General features: G+C 46.9%; 1 protein-coding gene and 1 long non-coding RNA gene across 5 annotated transcripts in view; both read right to left on the bottom strand.

The window, feature by feature from the left end:
* CREB1 (cAMP responsive element binding protein 1) overlaps positions 1-12715 on the bottom strand; it is a 37808-nt gene extending 25093 nt beyond the window's left edge. For 2 of the 4 annotated variants that reach the window (XM_068685998.1, XM_068686001.1), the window contains exon 1: positions 12279-12715. The gene's annotated coding sequence lies outside the window, so the exon portion shown is untranslated. Of the gene's footprint in view, positions 1-1679; positions 1770-12278 lie in introns of all 4 variants that reach the window. The other 2 variants (XM_068685999.1, XM_068685997.1) reach the window with 2 other exon arrangements.
* Positions 12716-14256: 1541 nt separating this feature from the next.
* Positions 14257-25191, bottom strand: part of LOC137858377 (uncharacterized) — a 39736-nt gene continuing 28801 nt past the window's right edge. Inside the window, exon 3 of the long non-coding RNA XR_011097686.1 lies at positions 14257-22305. This is a non-coding gene — a long non-coding RNA (uncharacterized lncRNA). The remainder of the gene's footprint in view (positions 22306-25191) is intronic.

Below are 25191 nucleotides of genomic sequence, written 5' to 3'. Positions count from 1 at the left end.
CCCTTTCAGCTATGGCTGAGCAGCTGCTCTATGAATTCCATTCAATCTCTGCCAGGCTGAAAATGTTCACAGAAAAATAATTTTATTTACAGCTAACACATGGGACTTCAAATAACTAGCAATAAATGTTTAACAGGACAAGACAGGCCCATAATTATCTCTGTCACTAATGACTACAATGAGTTGGCACAGGAATTGCAATTTTACCCGAGCTTCACTGTCATCCTAAACTGCCACTGCTCTCAAGTATTTGCTCATGCCTTGCTCTCTCCTTTAGGTGACTGAAGACTGTGTGCCATGCTGTGAACACAACTTAGTTTGCTTATTGTTCTTAAAAGTACCTTTTACCACTCCTCTGAACCGGTTCATCACACACCCAATTGATGATTATGCTGGCTTCTAGAAAGGGCAGTGCGAGGGCCATGCAAACCAACTTTAAGTGTGAGTACAAGAATGGCCTCAATAATCACCTCTGTTGAAAATGCCAAAAATGGAGAAAATTCCCCAGATATTTGCATTCAAGTACAGCATTCTGCCTTGCAAATTGAAGAATAAAAAGCTGGAAAGGTTCTTCTTATTGGTGACGATAAATATTTGATCTTGAATTTAGAAGAAAAACTGAACCTCACTTTAAATAGTTGTCACACAAAGTGGAATCAGACCATCAGCTGAACGTAATACCCACAGTCCCACCTCTGTCTACATCAATATGATACTGAGAAATGCCTCTGAACACTGTGTACTGAATATAAATTGTAGCAGCCAAAGCAAGTGAGGTGAACAATGTAGTATCTTCATACAGATAGATCACTGAAAAATACAACCAGGGAACTTGGTTATTACATGTAACAAACATTTTTGTCTCGTTACTTTTTTAGCAGAACTTCTAATGCACTTGTAGCTGTACTTTCAAAGTCAGTGTAAGCTTCTCATAATTAACAGATTTAGGTATCGAAGTGATGGCAGTATCAGAACAAATTATTTGGTTTGCATGCTCAATCTCCCTCTTACTAGTGAAAAAGCTGTCTCAGGGTTTAAAACTGTCCTGGTTTCAGTTAGCACAGAATTAATTTTCTTCCTAGTAGCTGGTGGAAAATTAATTCTGTGCTAACTGAAACCAGGACAAAAACAAAGGCGGGAAATCTAAAATCTGAATTCGTACCTACAAAGTAGAGCACTCAAATCAGCCATCAGTTTTTTTGTTTTCTGTTAGCGTAACACAATACAGCTTACATTTACTAGGCAGAGGTGAACCGATATGCACATGTGCAGTGTGTGAATGAATGATGATTTAGCATTCTTCAGTACTGGATTTTCCTCGTTCGACTCTACACTCTTGGCATTGTATTAGTATCCAGTGTTCCTGCCTTCAAGCTTGCTAAAAGGATCAGAGACTCTGACAGTAATTAACTGCAATTTATTTATTGAATATGTGAATTCTGTGAACAAATACAAGCGCATCCAGCAAGCACCTGTACACATTCATAATTAATCTGTACCACCTTTTCTTGCTCATTATAGCATCACCAAGGGACCTAACTGAATTATAACCTTTCCCTTCAAGAATAGGAATCGGGTGCTAAATGTAAGGATGAATCCTCCTGCCCATCTTAAAAAAAAAAAAAAAGCAAACGTATTTTAATGCAGCTGATAATATAGTTTCTATTTAAGCTACAAACCTCATCTAATAGTTGGGATGGATCTTGTGTGAATACACCACTTTTGCCAAGGAGTCCTCTAGAACCGGAGGGCAGGAGATGAGAGCAAGCCTAAGACATTAACAATGAAAAGAAAACAAATGCCTTACCACTGTCAGACTTTACTTAAAACGTCAAAACAAACTCAAGACAGGTTATAAAGTCATTTGCCAGCTATCATTATTACTATTGAAGACAGAATCCTTAAATATATTCTACTTATAAATGTTCTGTCCACATACTGAATGCACATAGGGTATGAAGAGAGTAATTCATATGCTTTATGCCTGTGATCTTTATCATAAGACAGAAACATGATAAATACTTATGAATACCTTTAGCAAATATGTGAGAAAACAGAGATTTTTAAGGATGATGTAGGCAGCATACACAATCTATTCACAAAGACTTCAGGAGAACTTGCATGTTTCTAAGAATTTAGCAAATCTTGTAGTTCTTTTATGTTTCTTGCCAATGTTATCTATAAAGTACATTTACATACAAACTGATGGCACTTTACTACAGTTTACCATCTTTTCTCTGAGATCACTTTTGGAATATAGTAAGCACCTACTTTTCAACCTATACTCATTTCTTGTAATTCCTACTAGCTGTAGAAAGAAGTTTTCCTCTCATAAAAATCAAAACATGTAAAAATATCAAAGTACAGCACTCTTTTCTCCATATGTCTACTGTAAGTAATGTGTCTTATTTTGCAATGTGTAGCTGTTGGTAAATCAAAAATAAGCACAACGATACATCTGAACAGTATGATTTGTATGCAGACATCTTTAATACAACACAAGACACAAGCATCAAATGATTTTTGTGACAGCCCTTGGGATCCAAAGGTCCCACTTAATATATCATGAACTTGGGAAGCAAGCTCTAAGCAATTGGTATGGGCCTAGAGAACTAGTAATAAGCACAATTGCTCGTGACTGTGTTTTATTTCTTTCTGAACTGTGGGTGGAAAACTGAGGAGTAAATAGTCCCTGAGATCTGAACTTGACCTATCAACATGACTGACTGCAGCAATGACATCAGTCACTTTTTTGCACTTTAGTGCTAAACTGTAACCACTCACTAGCTTGATGGCAGTTTTTAATAAAAAAGGAAGACACACCTGTGTCAATACGACTGTTTTTGGTTTTGTTTTGTGACTCCAAAGGCAGCCTCTGTGATGCTACTAGATGCTGCAGCTTACTGAATACGCTCACTTCTGCAAACAGGAGGTACCTCAGAGAGGGTGGGGACTGCATCTGCTGAGTCCATGGCGAAAGCTGGCTGGAAATGAAGCAACAACAATCTCCAAGTCATGTGGTGTATTAATGCAGCCTGAACCCAAATAATGTGAGTACAACAGTAAGTAAACATCTCTGTTCTGCTAATGAGGCCCTGCGCCTGAGCTGGTACACCAGGCCTCTTAGCAGGCATTACTGGCTTGGGCTCAGCACCACACGAAAGCAGCTGCATGACTCCTGCCTTGAGGAAGTAGGTTGGACCTGGCTGGCACTGAGTAACTCAGAAACCATGCTCCGGTGACAGTCAGCAACAGAGATGCCCAGTAATTTATCCCGCCATGCTGGTCAACAGGAGGCAGAATGTTTTGGCCACCTCCTTTCATAACAAACACTGGCATGTGCCGGTGCTCCGAGAGAGGGGCTAAGACAGTCCAGAATGTCAGAAAGGAAAGCAAAGCAGACAAAAAAACTCCTTCCTCCCCAATGAGAGGGAGAAAATGGGAGGTGGTGTTAGACAGAGAAACTGTGTCCATACCAGTGATGCAAGTAGTATTTGCAGCAGGAAACGATGCAAAGCTAGCAAGGTTAAGACCCATCTAAGAAGGTGAATGTGTGCCTTTTTTTCCACGGTGTAGATCTGGAAGGGCTTGAAATTTCTTCTTGACCTGGCACAGTCATTCAACCGGATCATATTTGTTTTCCTCCATATGCATTTCTGTGTCTCATGGCCTTTAACTGCCCCACCAGTCATTCTGGCAGAGCAAGGCACACTTTGCTGCGGGACATATTTGAAAACATTTCGATGTGTTGCAAGGATCTTTGTCCACGTGCCAAGCAACCTTTAAACATCCCAGTTCAGAGGCACCAGCTGAAGGAACTGTGGCAATCCCAAGCGTGCAGCAGCGTGGAACTCTGCAGGGAGACACTATGCACATCTGTGTTCAGTGCACGGCTGTCTCTGCAGTAGGGAAACCACTAAACTTGTTCTCAGCAAACAATTACTGCAGCGATGACTGGCTGCTCAAGAGTACTCTCTTAGAAAATGTGAATTTGGACAATGATGTCATGGGGTCAGCACAAGGGTATTTAATAATAGGACTTCCTGCACAGGCTTTGCTCTAAAATATGCAGAATATTTTATCACTGGATCACTAGGTCCATTAGCAAATACTTAAGTGAACACCTATGACTACTTTGAAATTACATAAGGATCATCCATCTCTCTTTTGGATGATAGGAGCAGATCAGGAATGACACACTAAAAATAAAAAATAAAATAAAATAAAAATAGATCATTACACAGAGTCACACCAGTCTGGCTAACCAGAGCGCTCCAAGCCCAAAGGCCAAGAGTGCAACACAGAAGTAATCTTGCAGCTGTAGTAGAGAAAGGAATCGTCTCACTACAGGTGTTTCCTTAAATGTTATAATTTAAATTACATACCAGGTATGATTTATGGAAGCATATGTAGTAATGTGACAAAGACAGATATCCACAGAAACACATGTTTATTATTACCTGAAATCTTTCATTTCCGAAGTAGCTCATTTTCAGTGTCTGGGTTAATTTTATAGTACAAAAATATTAATACACACTTATCAGAATAGCGTACTTTAAGACTGGACTGAAGCTTCTTAGAGATTACGGTGATTAAAGATGACATTCTAATATAACATGGATTTAACTTTATATTAAGAAGCTTAATCTACCGGAAAGTCCCACAAATTCAGGGGACTTTCCCATGAATCAAGTAAATGTTTCCTTTCCCATCCTATAATGATGGAGGGCAACTGTCAGCTCTTTATTTCGTCACTTAAAATATTAAATTAGACACCTGAATTTCATCATCCACTTGTGTTTTTCATGTAAAAATGAAATAAAAAGCCTGAGGTTCAAATACGAGGTCAGCTCAGCAAAACACTGCAAATTGAAGAGGGTCAGATGTTGGAAATTCCAAGGTGATAGACTACATTTTTTTTCTTATTGTTCTTCTTTCTCAGAGAACTATCAATCAGTTAAGAAGCTGAGGGCAAAATAGAGTTTAAGTATTATCAATATATAATTAAACTTGACAAGAATTTTATGTAGCAGTTTGTGTCTGTGCTGAGACTCTGTCTGTTGACAAGAATGGACAGCTCCATTCCAAATGTTTGTAACCCACTCGTGAATGTCAGTGGCTAAATGATTAATGTGTTAAAAATGCTACTTCGGATATTTACACTTAAAGTTTTATAAGTGTAAACTATTAAAAAATATATTGTTAATTTTGATTGATGCTTGGATCATGTGGCACTTCTAGAGTTCAAGAACACAAAGTTCTATAACTTGGAATACTGGGAAGCCTTGTTTAAAAAACACCACCACTTTTAATGCATTCGGAAAGAAAACACAACAAAATGGACGTTTCAGACCAATGTTTTCACTGTTTTATTAACAGATTATCATTAGAAGTGGTCATCTGAAAATAAGACTGAATTATTTATACAAAGTTCATAATTACCAGATATAAAGTCAAACGTCTGAAACAAATTCAAAATAAGCTGTATCTACCGAAGCAATGTATTTTTTGTTGTAATAGCTTTGTTTCTTTCTTACCAGACAGCATAGACTCATTTTTGCTTTAATGCTCTACAGTGAAAGCCTCTGAATTTTCTCTAAGTGTTACAGCAGAACGTGCCCAGGTATGCACAAGAAAAACAGCGCTTCCTTACAAACCTTGTCCTTGTCCAACTTCTGAATGCTTCCTATTCACAAAATTTATTGCAACATTAAAACGGAAAGATTTGGGGCTTAAGCCACCACTCAGACTTGAAAATATTTTAATTCCTAAAATTGTTCTGGCTTTTCTAGTTATACTGAAATCATTGTTAGTCAATTGGTCAATTAGGACTGGTCTTGCAGAAATAGAAGACACCTTATCTTGCTTAATGTACCAAAATTACATCAATGACATACCCTCTCCCTAAAAAACAACTGAACTTAAACTATGACCAAATATTGTAGCAATGTTATCAACTCAGTGGACTCTGGCTTATTTTCTATGTATTTTTATATTTGCATGGACAGTTCAGGAAAATTTAAAATGAAAAAGACCTTTCCCGTGCCCGCCAGGCAGATCTGCTCTGCATAAGTACCATCTCCATAACCAAGAATAATTTATCCTGGTTCTCAGATACTTAAACAGAGTTAAGAACTGCATTACCTGTGGGCAACACAGCTCTCTTGCTGGAACAGAGATGTGACTTGCTGGTAACTCTGAAATGCAGAATGATGACCCTGAATAAGCAACGGGGGAGCCATTGATGAAGCAAAAAGGGTCAGTGAAAGAAACAGTCTGTGCCTTACATTCATACACAAAAGTGCATTAGCGCACAAAGGAAAATATCTATTTTGCTTTCTGCAACTATGGTCTGACAAGCATTTCTGACGGTAGAACTGCCAGCTCCAGCTCTGCTTTCCTCCTTATTTATTTCCACCCTTAGGGCTGTCTGTGAGGCTGTGCAGTAAAGGGAGCCGGGGAAGCAATTTGGACTGGAAACAGACCAGCAAACACAAAATATCTTCAACGTGGACCTGTTCTCTGATCCAATTCACCTCACATAGCAAGCAGCTGCACCAGTACTAGTGGCATGGGAGCAGCAACAGAGAAGGCGAAAGCAGAGCCTGCTCTGCTGATGCCTCACCCACCCATGGAAGTACAGCTCAGGTCACGGGCACAGGTGTCTTATGTCTGGAGGAAATGAACAGACAGGCTGAAGAAAACATATATTCTGTAATTTGAGTATTACTGTTTTGCTGATGACTCTCCTTATGAGTGGGAAGCTAAAACCAGGCTGATTAGTTCTTATGTAGTCTACAGAAGCTTGCCGAGGACTGGGCAGGGCGCCACACTTTTCAAACAGCTCCATCTCCAAGCAAGCAGTTGTTTGCAGCAGGTAACGTGCCTCCTCCTCCACCCTGCCCAGAATATTATCCACTAGTTATATAATCCACATTAACCTTTTACTACAACTTTCATGCTAGTAGTTTCAGCCACAGTTGTTACTTTTAAAATCAGGAGGAGAGGCCGAAGCATTTATCTGCAGAAACAGTGAAAGCAAAGCCAGCTCACTGCCCAGGTGCCTTGGGATGGATGGCAGGATTTACACTGAGGTGTCGGACCTGAACCCCTTCTGGAGCTTCGTCTTTCAAATCAGGGTTGGTTAAAACTATCCTAAATAATGCTGATCCAATGTCCTGAGAAGCCTAATACCTACCTTTGCTGAGGAGCAGCTAGTTCAACCACACAGCTTCACAAGGCTTTCAAAAGAGGGAAACTTTCCTCTCAGTTTCTATTTAATTTCAACTGAAACACCACTTACTGTGATACAGCTTTCTAGCTGCAAAGACAAACGGACAGAGCTGACTCCTCCTTCTGCCACTAGAAACAAGGATGTGCTGCAGCTCCCTGTGATGGGCACAGAGACCCAGCTCTCTGCTGCTGAAGGGAGAAAGTCGTGTTCCTCCTTCCTCTTTCTGTGCTCTCACTGCGAATTTGTACCAGAGCCGGTGCTAGCAGGACCTCCATCACCAACTGATTCAGCTCGCTCACGCAGCAGAAAACTAACCTGCCAAGCGCGCAGCTTTCCCCTGTGTTAGTGGTCTCGTTAAGCTGTACAGTCAGCACTACAGCCAGCAGAAGGGATGGAGGCACACCACACAACCAGCAGCAGGAGAAAGGGAAGGAGTAAGATGTCTGTCTCTTAAGATCCACTTACAGTTCTGTCAGCTCAGAGAAACAGAGAAAACAGAGAAACAGACTGCTGCTGCTGGTATGCTGCGGTGTTACCACACACTGCCCTTTTTCACATCTTCCCTCCCTTGCTATTGTCCAGAATTTTCCTATCAGCACAAAAGAGAAAAATTTGGGTGAGTTTCACAGAGGGCCAGGGGCCCTACTTTTATAGTAATGCCCTAGGCTTTTTTTAATAGAAAGCTCTCTACAGTCTACAAAGGCTTAAATTTACAAACCCTGTGCATATTCCAAGGCACCTGGAGGAGTGGACAGGAACCAGCAGAGTTTGAGGCAGGGCCAGCTATACAGCGCCAGAGGAGGAGTCATCAGAGAAAGGCAAGAAAAATAACGTTTCCCACCTATTATTCTACAGGGTATAAAAGATCAGCTCGATGAGAAGAGATTTCACATTCAGCCCTAGGAAAGGTGCAGGGGAAAAAAAATTGGATTGCTCTTTGAACAGCTGTAGAGAATGAAAGAAGATTTAGGGTAGCATCTACCAGAAAAACACATGCAATACTGGAGGTGAAATGTGACAGGAGGTTGTACAGGCGCTGGAGAAATGATTAAGATCGCAGCAAGGCGCTGCAGAGGACGGAGACAGGAGGGTAGAAGATGAACAGATGAACAACAAAGCATGTGAGAGCAGGACTGAGGAAGTGAGCATGACAGTTGTTAAAGTGCACAAGCAAATAGGTGGTGCAACAAACAGTATGTGGACGTGGTACTCAAGTTTAGGAACAGTTGTTGCTCATGTTCATTGATTTACTCATCTAACACACACAAAAACTTAAACATAGCTAAATGACCCAGTGCTGCTGCACAAAGAGCAGCATCCATGCGATCCAATTTGGTTATGGACACAGCAGTAACTTAAAAGCCTTATGCAGGCTGCATTTCCTCATTTAGCAGCCCTGCTGTTCAGGCTGCCCCTATCTTCCTGCTTATTGGAGTCCCGTCCCTTCCCCTGATCGTGCTGGCACCACCACCATGCAGCAAGCAGGGAACGGGCCTGGGGAAAACTAATCCAGCCCCCCAAGGGTCACCTCCTCAGCCAGTCTTACTATGTACTGACCCAAACATTTGTGACAGGGCAGTGAAGAAGACTGAGCAAATCACCAGGTGTGGAGGTGCTTAAGCCGGTATTACTGTCCAAAAAATGTACGTGGAACCATGGTTTCGGTCTGCGAGGCAGTAGGCAAACTTCAGACATCCCTGGATTTCTCAGGCTACCATGCTGTACTGCTCCTTTCTCCCCAGGTGAGTCTCTGAGTCTCAAGAAAAGAACCTGCTAAGTTTAGAAAGCTTATCTCAAAAAAATTCTGCCAGAAGAGGAAAACACAACCCAGACTTGCAGTTCCTCCAAACCAGAGAGATAAGTTTTACAGATAAACCCCACTGACCAACCAAGCTGTCACTGGAACAACGCTTAGAGGATCAGAGAGACATCGCTTAAACTCTCTCCTCCAAAAAGTGTGAAAACCTCAAGGGCAGACATCTTTGTTTCATTTTCCTGCAAGAAGGCTGCTTGAAAATAATTCATTCTAAGGCTTTCTGCAGCTTTATCTAAAGAAGCTGGTGTTGTCTAGTCTGAAAGACCAAACCGACACCTAATGAAATCCAGAAGAGCAATTGGCAGGACTCTTGTATCTTTGCAACTATTTTTACATCCTTCTCCTAATGGTCTCAGATTTATGATAAAGATCAGGTCTGAAAACGCTCCCAAGAGAAAAGAGGTATGCTTATTATCTCAAGGGGTAAAAAAAATCCCTGTACTATGCATTGGGCTCCCTGTGATACTACATAAAAAAGCATCCATGTTGTTTTAAAAACGCATGTATGTAAGTTCATACATAAATAATTAAATAATATAAATAATTTACATGCATACAGGAACACACTTCTTTCAAATCCTTTACCCCCTCCCATTAGGAGGCTCTTCCACCACTTGCAGTTTTTTATTCCCTCCACTTCTCAAGAGATTCTCTAAACCTAGTGCTGCCAGAAAAAAAAAAAAAAAGACAGCAGCAGCATGAAATGAGAAAATCCTCGTCTGTTTGCAAATGCTGTTTTACCTGGCAAACCTAAAAGAGCAACTAGACCCAGCCACATGTTTGTCTATCTCCTACATAACAGCGCACAAGGCTGTTTCAGAAACATCCAAGAATGGAAGGTGTCGTGCTTGTTCTCACTCACCTTTGTAACTGCGGCACTACCAAGTGACTCAAAAGTTTTGAAAAATAAACCAGGTGCCAGTGCCTTAGTGCTGGCAGAAGCGCAAAGAAAATCGCTAACCACAGAGCGGTCAGGTTCTTATAATCACCATGAAGTGTGACCACACGGACTGCAGATGAGGCAACACCGTTTTTGATTTAGAGAAAAATCACGGTATTGCCATGAAACTTCAGCTGCACGCAGGCAGGGCAGCAGAGAGCTCCAGCCGAATTCAGCGGGGTTGTTTCTGTAGATGAGCATTACTGTCATTTTCCATGAAACTAACTTTAGATGCAGAACGCTAGCAAGGCCTTCTCGCTACAAAAAAGCCTTGAGACGTGTGGCATGAGTAACTGATCTCCACTTGCTTACAGAGATCCTAAAATAGAGGTGAAGTGTGAATATCCCATTTGTTTCACAAGGGTGTCGACAGAAATTCCTCACGAGGGCCTTGTCTACTATCGAAATCTGCACCTACAGAGCTGTAGCTGCATATAGGCAAGAGACTGTTCACTTTTTACCGTGGAGGAATGCAGTAAGATGAACTACTACAGAATATTTTATATTTGATATCAGGTCCAGCAATAGCTACACGGGTGCAAGCTTCCAGGACGCGGACAGATTGATGACTTGACAGTCTAAATTAGATGTTCCTAAATTTTCTTCATCGACAGATCACTCTCCCCTTTCAAACCTTTTTTTTTTTTTTCCACCCAGGAAAGTAAGCACCTTTATCACCAAAGCTGGGGGAGGAGGAAAATAATATAAATCAGATGCAGACGACTTACAGCAGATCTGGATATAAAGCTGGGAGTACTCATTTTAATACTTGCACCCTATCAATTGAATTAAAAATTATTATACTTTTCTACATTTAAATATTTGATTTTAGGTCACCTGGAAGTGATGCTTACCAGACACACAACTACCTGCCTGCTCCCTTTTCCCTCTGATGCGTGAGGACACAAAGCTCACAAGGAAATGCAGGTGTATGTGTTAGAAAACATGGATCATACAGTCCTGTATGCTATTATGAGACAGAATGTTCTGCGGATAAATAAGGTGTTGCGTTTCTAAAGCTACAGAAAAACGACATGCAAGGATTTAATGACATGTTTCTGTATTTAAAAAGTGCATATTCCATCGGACCAAGAATGAATGAAGTACACCAGCCACTACGCTTTGTTTAATCACTGTCAACAGCTACATTGCTCCGTGAAGTCCACAGGCAGCTATTAATCAATTACAACTTCAGAAACCCCCTTTGCACGTTGCCATTATGGAGAGCTATGTAGAGCACCTTTGGCCTTCATTCCAGAAGAAGTGAGGGACAGAGAAGAGCAATTCACACAGCATGGACAGGCCTATCTACACGCAGGAATCACTGCTATTCAGCTTGAGTAAGAACTTATTTCGGTGGATTATATTTTAATGTGAAAAACTGCATTTGTTGGTAACGGGGAATTGCTGTACTGCAAAGAGGAGTGCTTGGTGGTTACGACAGGTCTGAAACGGGCTCTCCAGTGCTCCTAAACACGGCTCTGGTCCTTTATTAGATAAACGGGAAATGAGGCGCTAACCCCTGGAAGAAATGGTTTTGTAACAGGTGCTGCTCCAGGAGCAGTTCGGTATTTAAAAGGGCGAGTAAAAAAAAAAAAAAAAAAGGTTAAAAAAAAAAAAAAGTCGTATGACCTAAAAAATAAAAAACATCCGTGTGTGTGTGTGTGTGAGCGCTGCAAGCACCTGCGGCCGAAGCCCCTTCGCAGGCGGCTGCTGCCACGTCAGTCTCGCCCGCTGCCGCCCGGCGCCGCGGCCCCGGCCCCGGCTGTGCTCGGGGAGCTGCCCGGGGCTGCCCGGGGCCGGGCGCCGCTGGCGGAGCGCGGAGCCGGGCGGGCGGCGGCGGCCCCCGGAGGCCGGCCCCGAGCGCTGCCATCCGCGCAGGGGTCACATCCCCGGCCGGGCGGCGCCGCCACCGAGCCCGCGGGGAGCCGCGGCGAGCCCAGCCCAGCCCGGCCCGGCCCGGCCGAGCCGAGCCCAGCCCGGCCGCCGGGGCCGGGGCCGGGGCCGGGGCCGGGGCCGAGCCGAGCGCCGCCGCTGGCTGCCGCCGGAGCGGCCTCCGCCCGGCCGTGTCGGCCGCCGCCGGGGCCGTCTGGCATCCGCCATTATCCTTTGTTCGCGGCGGGGCCGCTGCGGGGCTCGGCTCCATCTTTATCGCGGGCGCCCCTCCCGCGGGGCGCTGCGGGGCCGGGCCCCCCGCCTGCTGCCTGCTGCCGGCCGCGGGGCCCCGCCGGGCTGCGGCTGCTTCCCTCCCCCCCGCCCCTGCTCGCTGGGCGCCGTCCTCCTCTTACCGGTTACCAGGCTGCTCCGTCACTGCTTTCGTTCGCGCCCGGGCTCTCGCCGCAGTTTTATTCTCTCCCCCACGTAACACACCGCGTCAAACTACACCTCCGCCGCGTCACTCGCGCACACACAGGCGCTCCCAGCCCGGCGACAGGCAGGCAGCGGCCGACTGAGGAGCGCCAGCCAGGGAGCAAGCGCCGAGCGCGCCGCGGCCCGCACGGAAAGCGCCGAGCGCTCACGGAAACCGCCGAGCGCGCGGCGGGGCGGCGGGAACGGCCGAGCGCGCCGCCGGCCCCCGCGGAAAGAGCCGAGCGGCCGCGGAAACGAACGAAGCGCCCCGGAGGGGGAGGCGGAAAGAGCCGAGCGGCCGCGGGAAGGCGCGAACGGCGCTTCCGCCCCGGGCGCCCGGCGCGCGGGACCCTCCGGCCCCTCGCGCCGCCCGGCCCCGGGGCACAAAATGGCGGCGGGCCGGGGGCGCACGCGGGGCTGGGGCTGCTCGTGCGCGGGGCGCGGGGGGCACGCGGGGGGCTTGGGGGCAGCGGGGGGGCTGCGGGGCGTCTGCGGGGCTCTCAGCAGCCGCTGGGCGAGGCCGTGCTGGGGGGGGGGGTCCCGAGGAGCCGGTGGCACCGCCAGCACGGCTGCAGCGGGTCGGGGGCGCCCCTCGTCCCCCCGCGGGGTGGAACAAGTCCGGCAGCAACTCCCGGAGCCCCCCGGCGCTGCTCCGTGCGCCACAAGCCTGCAGGTGGCACTGCGCGACAAGCGCTGCGGCTCCGCTCCGCTCCGTGCCGTGCCTGGCCCGGCACACGCCGTGCAGGCAGCCAGCCCCTGCCCCGGGCAGCATGCGGTGCCGGGCGCTGGGCCGGCCGAGTCTGCGCAGGGAGGCTGGGCAGGTTGTATTCAGATAGATAAATGCATCCAAAATTAAAAAGAGATGCCTCAAATACGTGTTTGCTGCCTGCTTGTTTTTGTTGGTTGCAGTCATTCTAAAGCGGACTGAAATAAACCACATTTGATTTGGGATGTTGTGCTGCTGATGGCACAAAACACGGCTTGGGCCACATCTTGTTTTCCACTTCTGTTGCAGTTTTTTCCTCTGACCTGTCTGCAAGCAGGAACTCCAAGGTCACAAGAGCCTATGCAAGAAAATACCTACAATGAGCAGAACAAATGTAGCCATCTGAGTGTCTCCTGTCTGATTCATGCTTTTCTTTAACTGTTTTCCCATTCCTTCTTTCCTCTTTGTGTTCACATTCGTGTTGCATCAGCTTCCTTTGCTCCCCTAGTGACCAGCATCACGCATGCTGTTTACACATTCCCGTTTCCCAGAACTGCCTTGCCCACCCTGGAGCAGCAAGCCTGAAGGATCATGGCTGTAAGCCTTTAGGAGAATAAACTCCAGCCCTCGAAAGGCAACTGCAAGGCACTAAGCAGGCTTCAGTGAGCAGCTCCCACCAGCAGCCTGGGCTGCATGCTCAGCCGGAGCAGCAGGAGGGCTGCCGATAGGACCAGATTACAGCCGGTCCCCGAGCTACTCAGGCAGGCAGCTCCTTGCGTGGCTCTGATCCTGCTGCCCATTTAAGGCCAGGCCGATCCTCTGGCATCCCGCTGGCCCTCCCCAGCCCTGTGCTCGCACGCAGCTCTCAGCTGTGCTCTCAGTCTCTGTCAGCTCACCCCTGAGTCTGCAAAGGGCAAAGTGCAGGGGTGGCTGCTCCAGACGGCGTAGGCTCCCTGTGTAACACACAGCCGAAGAGTGCAATTTATCTCAAACCAGAACAGATGCCTCAGATAGGTCAGATGCCTGGAGTCATTTGAGATTGCGCCAATGTTATGTTTCTGTGGTATCTTCATCTCTTGCCCACGGCCGAGGCTAAGACCATATGTGGACGGGAGCTGGCTTCAGCCCGGACTCACACCGGTTCAGTGGAAGGGCTGGGTGAACATCTCGTGTGCAGCTGCTTTGAAACCTTCTGGCAGCTGTTTTGCACGTTCCTCTTTTCTTTCCATTTTTTTTTTTTTTTTTTTTTTTTTTTTTTTTTTTGCCTCTCACCAGATCTGAGCAGAATCAGGACACTAAGCAAAACTGGAACTTCTTTGGAAGTGGGAGTGAACATCTGAGCTGCAACAAAATCCTTCCCTCCCTGGCATCCATGCGTTCCTTTCACCGTGGCCTTGTGGGGAATTTTAATAAAACGGGACAGTAATGATGTGCCAATTACCCACAAAGTCCAAGAGGGAGAGGTTGACTTGGGGAGCAAACTGGGATGCTCAGCAGTTTTCCTCTTCATCAGCAAAACTTTGCTTGATGATGAGTGAAACCCAGCCAGATTAATTACTTTTTTTACAGTTAAGCCTCAGGGGCAAATGAATTAGCTTTGCAGCTGCCAGGCAGATTATCCTGGGCAGTGGGCTCCTTGCACATGGCATTGCAGGTTGACTGCCCGTGGCTCAAGGCCTGTAGAGGCTAATGGGTGACACAGACCCAGCAGGGCTGGCGCCTGGCTGTGAGGTGCAGCAGAGCCACAGCGAGCAGAGCCACTCAGAGCATCCAAGGCTACTGATGCTGTTCCCACACAAGACAATACTTACTGTGGAAACACAGAGATGTGTGCATTTTCGGCACTCTGGTCTACACACTGCTGTGAAGAGAGCAACACAAAGTATTTTCGACTGGACACAGCCGCCTCCGTGACTGATTTATAACAAAACAGTCTTTTGGCATCAAGTCCTCGCTGCTAATTCCTGCAGGAACATTGTGGTCTGGCAGTACAGGGGCAGAGAGAAGGTGTTTGGTACAAGGATGGTTTAACGAACAGCACGAGTATTGCTGGGGAGGCAGGGGTGCAGAACGTGCTCCAGGGCTTCGCAGCCACATTCGCTAATGGATATTCTCCCAAGGAAAGAGACAAAAGGAGAGTGTTTGCAAATAATGCATGTGGAGGGGGGCAGATGTTACATTAGACGGTTAGCAAAGTGCCCAGCACATTTCACTGTAACGGGTATCGCATTGCACTTCCCATCCGACGCAAATGTTGCAGCTGATTTCAAAGCAGATGCAGGGGGAGGCAGGGGGTGCCACCATGCCCCCGTGATGGACACGGCCATGCAGGAGCACTGATCCGATGACGAGTTTTGGGTCAGAAAATGAAGTTAATAAAGAGGTGCTATTCTGAAACCCAAGCAAAGACATGTCAGTCCTCCATTTCGGTCTGTGCGCCTGAGATGGATGGAGGCTTAGCTTCCAACTCCCATACAGAGCAGTCTTCTATCATTTCATAGCCTCTCAGGACCAGCTAAAACTGCTTACTCATCAGGATAAGGACAAAACCCTACAGGTTTAGTATCTGCCAGGGAGCATAAGATTCACTGGACTCCCTGAGCACTTTATTACAGAAGTAGGTCTAAATTCACAGTTCCCTCAGAACAAAGTAACCAAAAATAGAAATGGTTTTTCAACATCATCCCACTTAAAGTTAATGAACTGCAGCTCAGGTCTGCCCTTCCTGCTCTTGGACATTCATCATTGCTAAAAGTAATAAATCTTCCAGGCCAAATACAGGCTTTACAAGCAGGCAGATTGCATGCTCAATTAGCCCAGGGAAATTGTTCGCTTGGCTTAACCCCTGCCGTTTGAAATACGGAGTCCTGCCGCCGCGCCGGTCACATTTCTCCCACGGATGGAGCAGCCCAGGAGGGGAAATCCCGTGTCCCCAGCCAGGGACATGCTGCTCCTTGCCATGCCTCGCAGGCTGCTCCAGCAGGACTCGTCTGCTCCAGCAGTGGCCTGTCCCCGAGCATGGTGCCGGGGGAGAGGTGCGGGGTGTGTGCTGTGCATCCCCCAGCACAGGTCTCCAGCAGCCAGGTCCCTGGGTTGTGCAGTTCAGATACAGATGTTGCCCCGCTCTTTATCCAAATATTATGTTGCGTTCCCCCACCGAGTCCCCTTCCTGCTAAGCTACGTCCTTTGCCCCCACCTCGAAGCCACTTGGTGATATATCAAAGGTGGGATTTTGCCTGGGTGCAGCAGTGCAGGTGCAGGTTCACACCGTGCCGCTGTTCTTGCCTTGGGATTGACAGATAAACGGCCTCGCAGCAGCTTGGTTATCGCTGTCATTGCACCTGACGGCAACTCCCTTGTGCCAGGTGTCAGCAAAACCGCGGGCTGAATATCTAAAGGTCACGGGGGCTCTGAAGAGCATCTCGTGTTTCCAAGTGACGGACTGTCACACGGAGGGAAGAGCTAAAATGAATTGCTGACCAGCGAGGGGCTTAGAAATGCTGCAAACACATCCTTGCACTCCAAACCATGGTGACATTTTTCTTGTCTATTAAGCTCTTTTATCACATATTTCATGGCTTGTGGGCATACTCAAAACCCTTCTGTTGCTTAAAGAACTAGAAAAACTGATGAACGATATTGGCAGCGCTCACTAAAGAACCAGGCATGGCAAATGTGAGGAGGACGGGTCTGCAGCTGGGACCCCGTGTGCTGGGGTGTGCTGTGGGGTGAGGAAACACGAGCATGAGGTGAGGGAGAGCTGAGGCTGCCTGGGAAGCTGCCCATCCAGGAGCTTTTCCTTCCCCACAATAACAGGATTTTATCTACCACATGTGGAGGAAAAAGCTGTCAGAGGAGGCCTGGTGGAAGTCAAAGCTGAAATGAAAAAGTACACCGAATCTAGTGACTGCTGTTTGACTGAAATGGGGAGGAGGGGTGGAAATTTTCAAGGAATAATTCTTGGAAATATCCACTGATTTTTGGCCAGCTTTGGCCCCGAGTGCATGCATTTTAGCCCAAAGTTGGCTGCTGGGGGTTTTTGCTCTGCTGGTAAATTCTGCGTTTCTATCGGCACAGCCTGCTGGCTTTGAGTCAGCTCCTATCATATAGAAAACATTATTTAGAGTGACTTTCACACTTTGAAAAAATAAATCTTACACCTCCCTAGCTGTCTTTCTGCCATGCGAGAAGCTAGCAAACACTCATCTGGTGAATAATTTTGGTGGTGGCAGGAAGACGGGAGCCTGTGTGTGTGGTGTTTGGTTTCGGGATCGCTATCTCACCGTCTCGCTGTAATTTAACAAATGTCTGCGTATGTTGAGCCGCTCCAGCTTTTAGCATGTCCATTCACTATGAAGTCGGGTTGCCGGAGTTGTGGGAAGGAGGGGGAGGTTGTTGGGAACCAAAATACCAGTAGGAACACTCAAAGGGTAGTGCAGGTTGATCTGAAGCAAAACAGGAAAAAAACAGGGTGGGTGGAAGAGCAGGGGAATAATTACCATTGTCTTCCTTAGTTTCCCATTACAAGTGTGTGCTATCTATTTTAATGTAGCTGCACGAGGGAACCACAGTTCCTTTCACACATGCCAGGGCTCTGGTCTGTCTCTCAGCCTGCAGTATCCAAACAACAAATTGGGCTCCCAGCTGGGCTGTGTTTATCAGCTCAAAAGGAACTGAATTTTTCTTCCAGCCAGGAGGAGAGCATTGTCTGACAACACAAACTGAGATCAACACACTCCCTCAAACTCCCTGCAAGTGGGCAATCTTAAGCATCTGGGTGTCCAGGTGCTGATGCGACTCTGCAGACTTTGACTGCCCCCTGCAACTGGTGACACATCCCTGTTGTCCCCCACCCATCCCATTGTCCATCCCCATCCTTGTCATCCATCCCCATCATCCATCACCGTTCCCATCGCCTGTCCCATCGGCAGCCTCCAGCAACACCTTTTATCCTCCACCACCTTCCTCTGCACCACCAGCTATGCCGTGACCTTTGCCTGGATGCTCTGCTTTGAGTGAAGATGTCTCTAAGCTGATCTGAATCGCAATTTAAACAGGCTTGGTTTAAATAACGAGGTTTAGCCTTTTCTTGTATTTGTTCTTGCTTATTGTCTTTGAGGTCGATTCTCACGGACTGCTAACTATTAAAACGTGGTGATTTGTACAACACTTCTACTAACCTTGCTATTATGTGTAGGTGAGAATGAGATACTGTATCTAATCACAAGTATTTATTTATCCAATTACATAACATATTTACTTGTGCGGCTATATAACATATAATTTAATTTGTTCTATTAAAATAGTGAGCTTTCCTTACTAGATTTGTGTCAAACCATCCGAACATAAATTGGAATTCAAATAAAAAAATCACATTACTTTAAAGTATTCTTATTTAACTATTGATAAAATAGCTCAAATGGGCACTGTGTAAATGACAGTAAAATTGGCGTTTACAACAGACCTATTAGACAGAGGGGAATTGGACTGAGAAAAACAAATCGATTTTTTTTTTCTACACCGTGCTTGATGTAAAAACTGTGCATACAGAAGGGATCTGCTGATTTAGAAAATCCTAATCGAGGGACAAATGCTTGCTTTCTTCCTCCCACCTCTCCATTTGGGGGTGATCTCTGGGGGTTTGTAAGGCCACAACTTGTGGCTGCTCCTGCTGACCTGCTGCGAGGGCTGGGGAAATGGCCGGGGCCTGGGACCATCTGTGTGAAAATCCATATGAGAAAGCAGTGCCTGAAGACCAGCTCCTCATGCAGGACTTGGTTACAACACATCCTTTATTTTTTGGAAGGCTCCAGCTCCTTCAACACACGTTCTCCCCCTGGTGCACTGCTCCCCCTAGCCACGAGGTACCCAGAGCTGGCCAAGCAGAGGGCAGCTTTCGGGGCTCTGCAGGCAAGTGAGGCTGTGCCTGGCCGACGAGATGATGTGTTTTGCTGGTGTATAAAAGGCTGGCTCTGCCACACACCGGGAAGAAAACCAAAGGGGCTGATGCTCAGCTGGTGAAAAACATCAGTCTATTGACTTCAGATCTCTTTGTCAAGATAACTATTGATTACTCCTCTTCCCTCTCCCTTAACTGGTCAAATTTGATATAAATGAGCTGCCATGCAGAGCTATGGACAAAAGGATATTATATGATAGGGAAAAGCCAAAGCCAAGCATTTGGCTGAGTTTAGGCTGCTCTGTGCCTTTCCAAGCACGCTAAAATTGACAGCATTATCTCTGTGTGCGCGCTAGCACTTTTGGAAGGCTAATGGTGTCAAAACGGCAAAGGAAAATGAGAACAGGCTTGGGAAGACAGCAGAGCATTATACCCAGACGAGAAGATTTGCAGTTTAATTTGAATAGCTTCAGGTTAGAAAGACTGGCTGGAAGGGAGGTTATGCTGAGAAAGGAATCCTTTTTCCTGCTCCCCTCTGTAGGATGAGTGCAACAGCAAGGAGGCTGGTCAAGAGCACCATGCAGAGCCCTGAGGTTCGTTAGTGGAGAATATTTCCTCACCTGTTTAGCATTGGGGTGTGGGCCATCTCCAGCTCTCTCCACCAGACCTGCCTCTGTCTGCCCAGTATATGCAGCTCGTGGCAGCATAGCAAGCAAATAAAAACATTGCAAGGGTCTGTGGCAACAGTTTTGTTTCACTCATGGATGCTTTCAGCAGAGAGGGAGCAAATCTGGCAGTGTCTATCCAGGTATCTTGCTGAAAATTGGAGTTTCTGGTGAAACACATCTGGATGAATCGTCATTTTTGTGAAATGGAAATGGAGCAGGTGCTTTGTGGCTTGCAAAGCCACAGCCAGGTTTGGCCCCCTGACGATGTCTCCCACCAAGGTTCTCATGGTTGGCAGCAGGCCCTGAGTTAAAGCAGGTCTTGTGCTCCTCAGTGCTGAATTTCAGCCTCTAATTCTCTGGGGTTGCCTTCAGAGCCATTTCCATCATGGCTACAGCATCAACGACAGCGTGTCAAACTGCTGGAACTGGTGGAATAAATATCCCAGAGCTGCTTTTGGCTTCAGGAAGACGTAGCAAGGCTTGGCAGCCCTTACGATTACTGTGATTTGTTGGGAACAGGAGAGATCGTGAGCTACATAGCGAGAAAACACTGCAGCACGGTCCCATTTCAGTGCCAGATTTTCACGGGTTGGCTGACACAAACGTCTCAGCCAGGCAGAAGAGCAAGAGCCACAGAAAACCAAAAATGCAGGAGGAAGCACAGTGCTACAGCATGAACTCCTGTTTCTATATGCATGGCACGGGGTGTGTCAGGGCACACCAGTCCCACCCCAGGTGGAACAACCTAGGGATAAAGAGCTGCAGCTTCCCCTGCAGACCTGCTTCTGCTGTGGGAGGGCAGGAATGGGCTGGAGGGATGGAGCTGTGCAGAGGGTGAGCGCTGTGCCTGGGACAGGGCTGCTGCCCCCAGAACACAGGGCAGCTTCTGGGAGAGCAGGATTTTTCCTAGTTTTATTTTTCCTTGTAAATCTTCCAAAACAAGAACTTACGTGCAGCCCAAGTGAAAAGTCCTGAGGTGACAGCTAGCAAAGAAGAGATATAATGACCGTGTATGGCTAATGACAGATCGTACATAACTGGTGGTGTCAGCTGGAGGTCTTCAGCAGACTTGATCTTGAAATGGTAGCTGCCACCCATTATCTGCAATGAAACAAATGGGAATACCTTTATGTCTTTGCCTGATGCCCTTTTTTATGTCTCAGATCTGGAGATTTTCCTTCTTTCCGTGAAGCAGACTGCGCTGACAAAAAGGAAACCACTTGCAGCCAACCTGTGAAGTGGCTCACGTCGTGGGTGCAGCCTGGGTGTCCCTGGGATACTTTCTAGGGGTTGCTCCAGACTTGGTGTGCAGTCAGAATGGGTGAGACACTAAAGACAAAGACAAACTCCTCCATCTCTTCCTCCTTCCTTACTGCCTGTGCTGGCAGTGTGGTCCTGAGGGGACAGTGCTGCCCGAAGGGATGCTTCAGCCAAATGTGGGGGCTGGCAAAGGCACTGCTGTAACCACAATCAAACCAGCTTATCGCTCTCCCTTTATCTGCCTTCCATCATGGGCCTTACACACCTAGGTCTGCGCTCACAAAGAAAAGAGTGATTTCTTGCTGTGTGTTTTCCTTTATGCAGTCCGTGGAGTCACATAAACAGAGCATTTTCTGACCGAGTCAGGGAAAAAGATGCAGTTCAGACTGATCCAGATCGTTCTGGCTGATACAGACCTTCACGGCTTTGATTTATCTCACTCTTTCTAAAAATAATCCATCTATATCCACTGCGACAACAAAAAAATCTGTTTTGAAGAAAAATCAACAGATTTTGATGCTTTCCCATTTGCTCTGTCACTGTGAGTGCTGGATAGGAGTCATAAAAACACCTCAGGACTCTCGACACTCACTTCTCGGCGCTGATTTGGGAGCAGTGCCCGGCTGGCACAGGTCCCTGGTCCCTGGAAAGGCGCTGGGTGCTCTCCCCGCTGCAGCCAGGATGGGGTCTGGCTGCAGGAGGTTTTGGGGTGGGGGATCCCCCAGCACGGCTGTTCCACGGCTCGTGCATTATCAGGGCAGAGCTGAAGATGGCAGCAGGAATTTGGTTTCACTCCACCGCCTTGTGTCTCCTTAGGAAGCGTGGCCAGGCGAGCAGGCTGTGGCGGTGCGCAGATGGGGCCAAGCATTTCAGGATGAACACGTTGAGCAAGCACCAGTCCTGCTTGCAGAGGACTGAAGCTGGCAAGGGGGAACGGCCAGCAGCACTGGGTGCTGGGGCTGTGCCTGCTGTGTCACGAAGCCTGCCCGTGGTCAGGCATGGGGCGAAGAGGATGCCTGGTGCTCTGCCAAGCACACAGCTGCCAGCACTTGGCTCTCGAGCCAACGAGAGAGGGGCCAAGGAAGGCAGCAGGAACTTTATTCTGCATCTTAATTTATAGATGTTTCCTTAAGCCTCTCACAGACCTCATCTGTTTGAGAAATCAGGTTCATATGTCATCCGTAATGTCTCCTTCCAGACAAATAGCACCACAGCATCTGCAATTTCCATACGTGTGTTGCACTTTGAAGACAGAGATACATGGGACACCAGTGTAGCTTGCTTTTAAGTGCCTCAGGATTTGCCTCATCAACATAAAGGTCTATTCACCGTTCAGCATGTGCTGGTATTAGTTTGGAGTTGCTCAGATGCATCAAAGGCAGAAGAGCCCTTTGCTCCAGGAAGCTGCTGTCAGTTGATGCATTGCCCGGGTCCTAATTCAGAAGGCAGAAATTGAGAGGAGGCCTCAAAAAAAAAAAAAAAAAAAAAAAAAAAAAAGCAACCCCATAAACTTTATATAATTTCCCGAGTTTCATTCATTTTGCTGTAATTTTACACATGTCTTCACATTAAGTGCTTATATTGTCAGAGGACCACTCAGGATAAGTAATGTCACTCAGTGAGTCACAAATGGAAGCCACGTCGGCTGGCATTGCAAAATGGATCTATAACTGGCTTTTTGTCCCTCGATTTGAAATGATCTAATTTGATTTCTATGATTTACGGTGAGGAGGAAGACGCTCACTGTCCTCCTGCTCCCTCCGTGCGCCCCAACTCCATTTCTTCCCCTTTTCTGAATATTCTGAGTTTTAGGAGTGATTAGTCTCTGGAAGGAGACTGAATGTATTTCTTGCCTAAACTGGTTTGTACACCAATAAACGGAAGAGGGAATTTTTTTCTCCTGCCCTTGCTGACAGCCTGAAATAGCAAGTATCACTCATGCCAGTCCCGAATTCGGAGATCATAGTGAAACTGCATTTATAAGAAAAACGAGTCAGGCATTTGGGGTGAATTATGAAGACCCACAAGAATTTACTGCTGTAACAGGGAGCTGCTGGTTTTGGTGGCTGTGCCTGGGTGCCAGCGCTGCTGCGTGAAAGCCTCCTTGCTGCACGAGCCACCCTTGCCATGGGTCTGGCACAACATCTCCCGTGCCTGGGGGTTCCCGTGGGGTTCAGCAGGCCTCGAGTCAGAGTTGTGATGTATAAAAATGAACCATCTATACAATCTCACAGGCTACTGCTTGGGCAAGGAAAGAATCAGGGCTTTATAATACGATTTAGCCAAAAAGAGGTGTTGTATCTCAGCATCAAATAGATTAGCACTTGGATAGCTGTGCACAGACAGCATGTGGCCAACACGTTGATCTTTGTGGATGTAGTTTCTTCATGTCGCTGCAGTCTGCAGTCCTCTCCCATGCCCACACTGGTTACTGCACCTTTCCATCCCTTTAAGCGTGGCCGTAAGCACTGCGTTGACTTTGTGAGACAGGATGCATAGGAAGAAAAAGCACCTGTGCACTGTTCCCCTAAAATTTGGGCAAAATGTACTCTGGCCATCAGAGGTGGAAGGATGGACCCCAATGGGTCGCTCCAGCTTCCTGGCACCCTCCTCCCTCGCTGCATGTGGAGCTCAGGTCATGAATAAATGTATTAACCACATGATAGTCTTAAGCAAACATTTATCTTACAGAGCAATGGCCGCTGCTACAGGCTGTGGGGATGGATGTTGAGGAAAACAAGTCCATTGGAGCGCGGCGCTGGAAATGAGGACGTCCTCACAATAATTTTTTCTTTGGGTTAACAGTTTCCAAATAAGCAGGTGAAATGGTCTGAGGTGATTAAAGCAATAGAGAAGATTAGTTTTGTTACATATAATCACCTTTGCTTCTCTTTTATGCATGGAGTGATTTTCTCAGCAGGATATGTTATCTATTTTAGCGAATGCTTGACTTTTTTTTTTAAATGTAAATCAGGTTTTTAATCTTTTTGTGTCAATTTGATCGACTGTAATAGCAATTCTGCTTGGTAGTAGTTCCCCCCTCCCCCAAGCACTTCTGTGCATTTAATTGCCTTAATTGTTCTAATTTGAATAAATCTGGGATCACACTTCGGCTTCTTGAAACTTGCCGAGGACCCGAAGTGTGGGTGCAGGTCCAGGCCTCCCTGTGCCAGCTGTGATGGGCGAGGGCCTCCTGTGCCCACCCTGCCCAGGAGCCCACGCCGAGCATCCCAATGTCCTGCATGGCCACCACTGCGGCCTCATTGTGGCAGAAGGCTTGGCTTAAGGCTTTATCTCCACTGTTTTACTCCTGCTCCTACAGGGAGCAGACACCTCTTCCCCCTCGCTGTTGCTGTTTCCTCAAAGAGGTGAGGGTTTGGGTTAAAAGGAGGCAACTCTCAAAATCTAAATGTGTTTTTTTTTTTTTTTGACATTTGCAACTTTTTCTACTGATCGATCCAGTGCTGGAGCACTCGCCTCCGCAGGGTTTTCTCTTTCTGCACAGCAGCAACGACCTTTCCGAGCAGAGCTCAGCTCTGCCATCCTCTGCGCTCTCCTCGTTTTGGATATGGACGTGCCTGCCTGTAAGCCAATGCTCCTGTCTGACCCCCTGCGCTGCTCAGGGCCATTGGAGCTGCAGACCCTGATCTGCCACACTGCTTCAGATTAAAGCCCGAAAGAAGGGAAGGTGCAATTTGGCATCCCCGCGTGCTTCACTGGTGAGCCAAAAGAAGAGGAAATTGCCATTAACTTTCTCGCTGGGAACCTGAGAGGTGCAAGCGAACGTCCCCAGAAACACGTGTATTTTGTGAGGACCACTGATCACTTTTCTGCAAAGAGCTAAAGACATTAAGGAAGATGCTGAAGCATCAGGGAACTGACATTTGGGTAGCAGCCCCGCTGATGCCCCGTGGCATGACCTGGGCACAAGCAGGAGCGGCAGCATCCCCGACCATCTCCCCTGGCTGCTTTTATAGGAAAGTTAAGTCCCAGTGTTATTGGGAAATAAAGAAGGAAAGTGTTAGATCATTATCGGGGAGGAAAAAAGGTTATAGTAAAAAAGGAATTAAGAGAAAAATAACAAGTTGACCATTATTAGGAAGGGAGATGCAAAGAGATAAGGGACAGGGGGGAACAAACATCTCATACAGTATATTAGACTTCAGTGCGGATGTAAGTATAAAATGCTCCACAAGTCCTGTAATTGAGAAAATCCATCAAATGTCCTGACAGCTGTTCCAGCATTTCCAGAAGCGATAAAACTTGAATTTATTTCACTTCTGGAAAGGGGGCAGTATCACCTTCTGGCGGCTTTAATG

Source organism: Anas acuta, chromosome 6 (assembly GCF_963932015.1).
Source record: "Anas acuta chromosome 6, bAnaAcu1.1, whole genome shotgun sequence".
Classification (NCBI taxonomy): Eukaryota; Metazoa; Chordata; class Aves; order Anseriformes; family Anatidae; genus Anas; species Anas acuta.
Note: the sequence above shows the minus strand (reverse complement) of the source record. Positions and strands in the feature narration are given on the sequence as shown.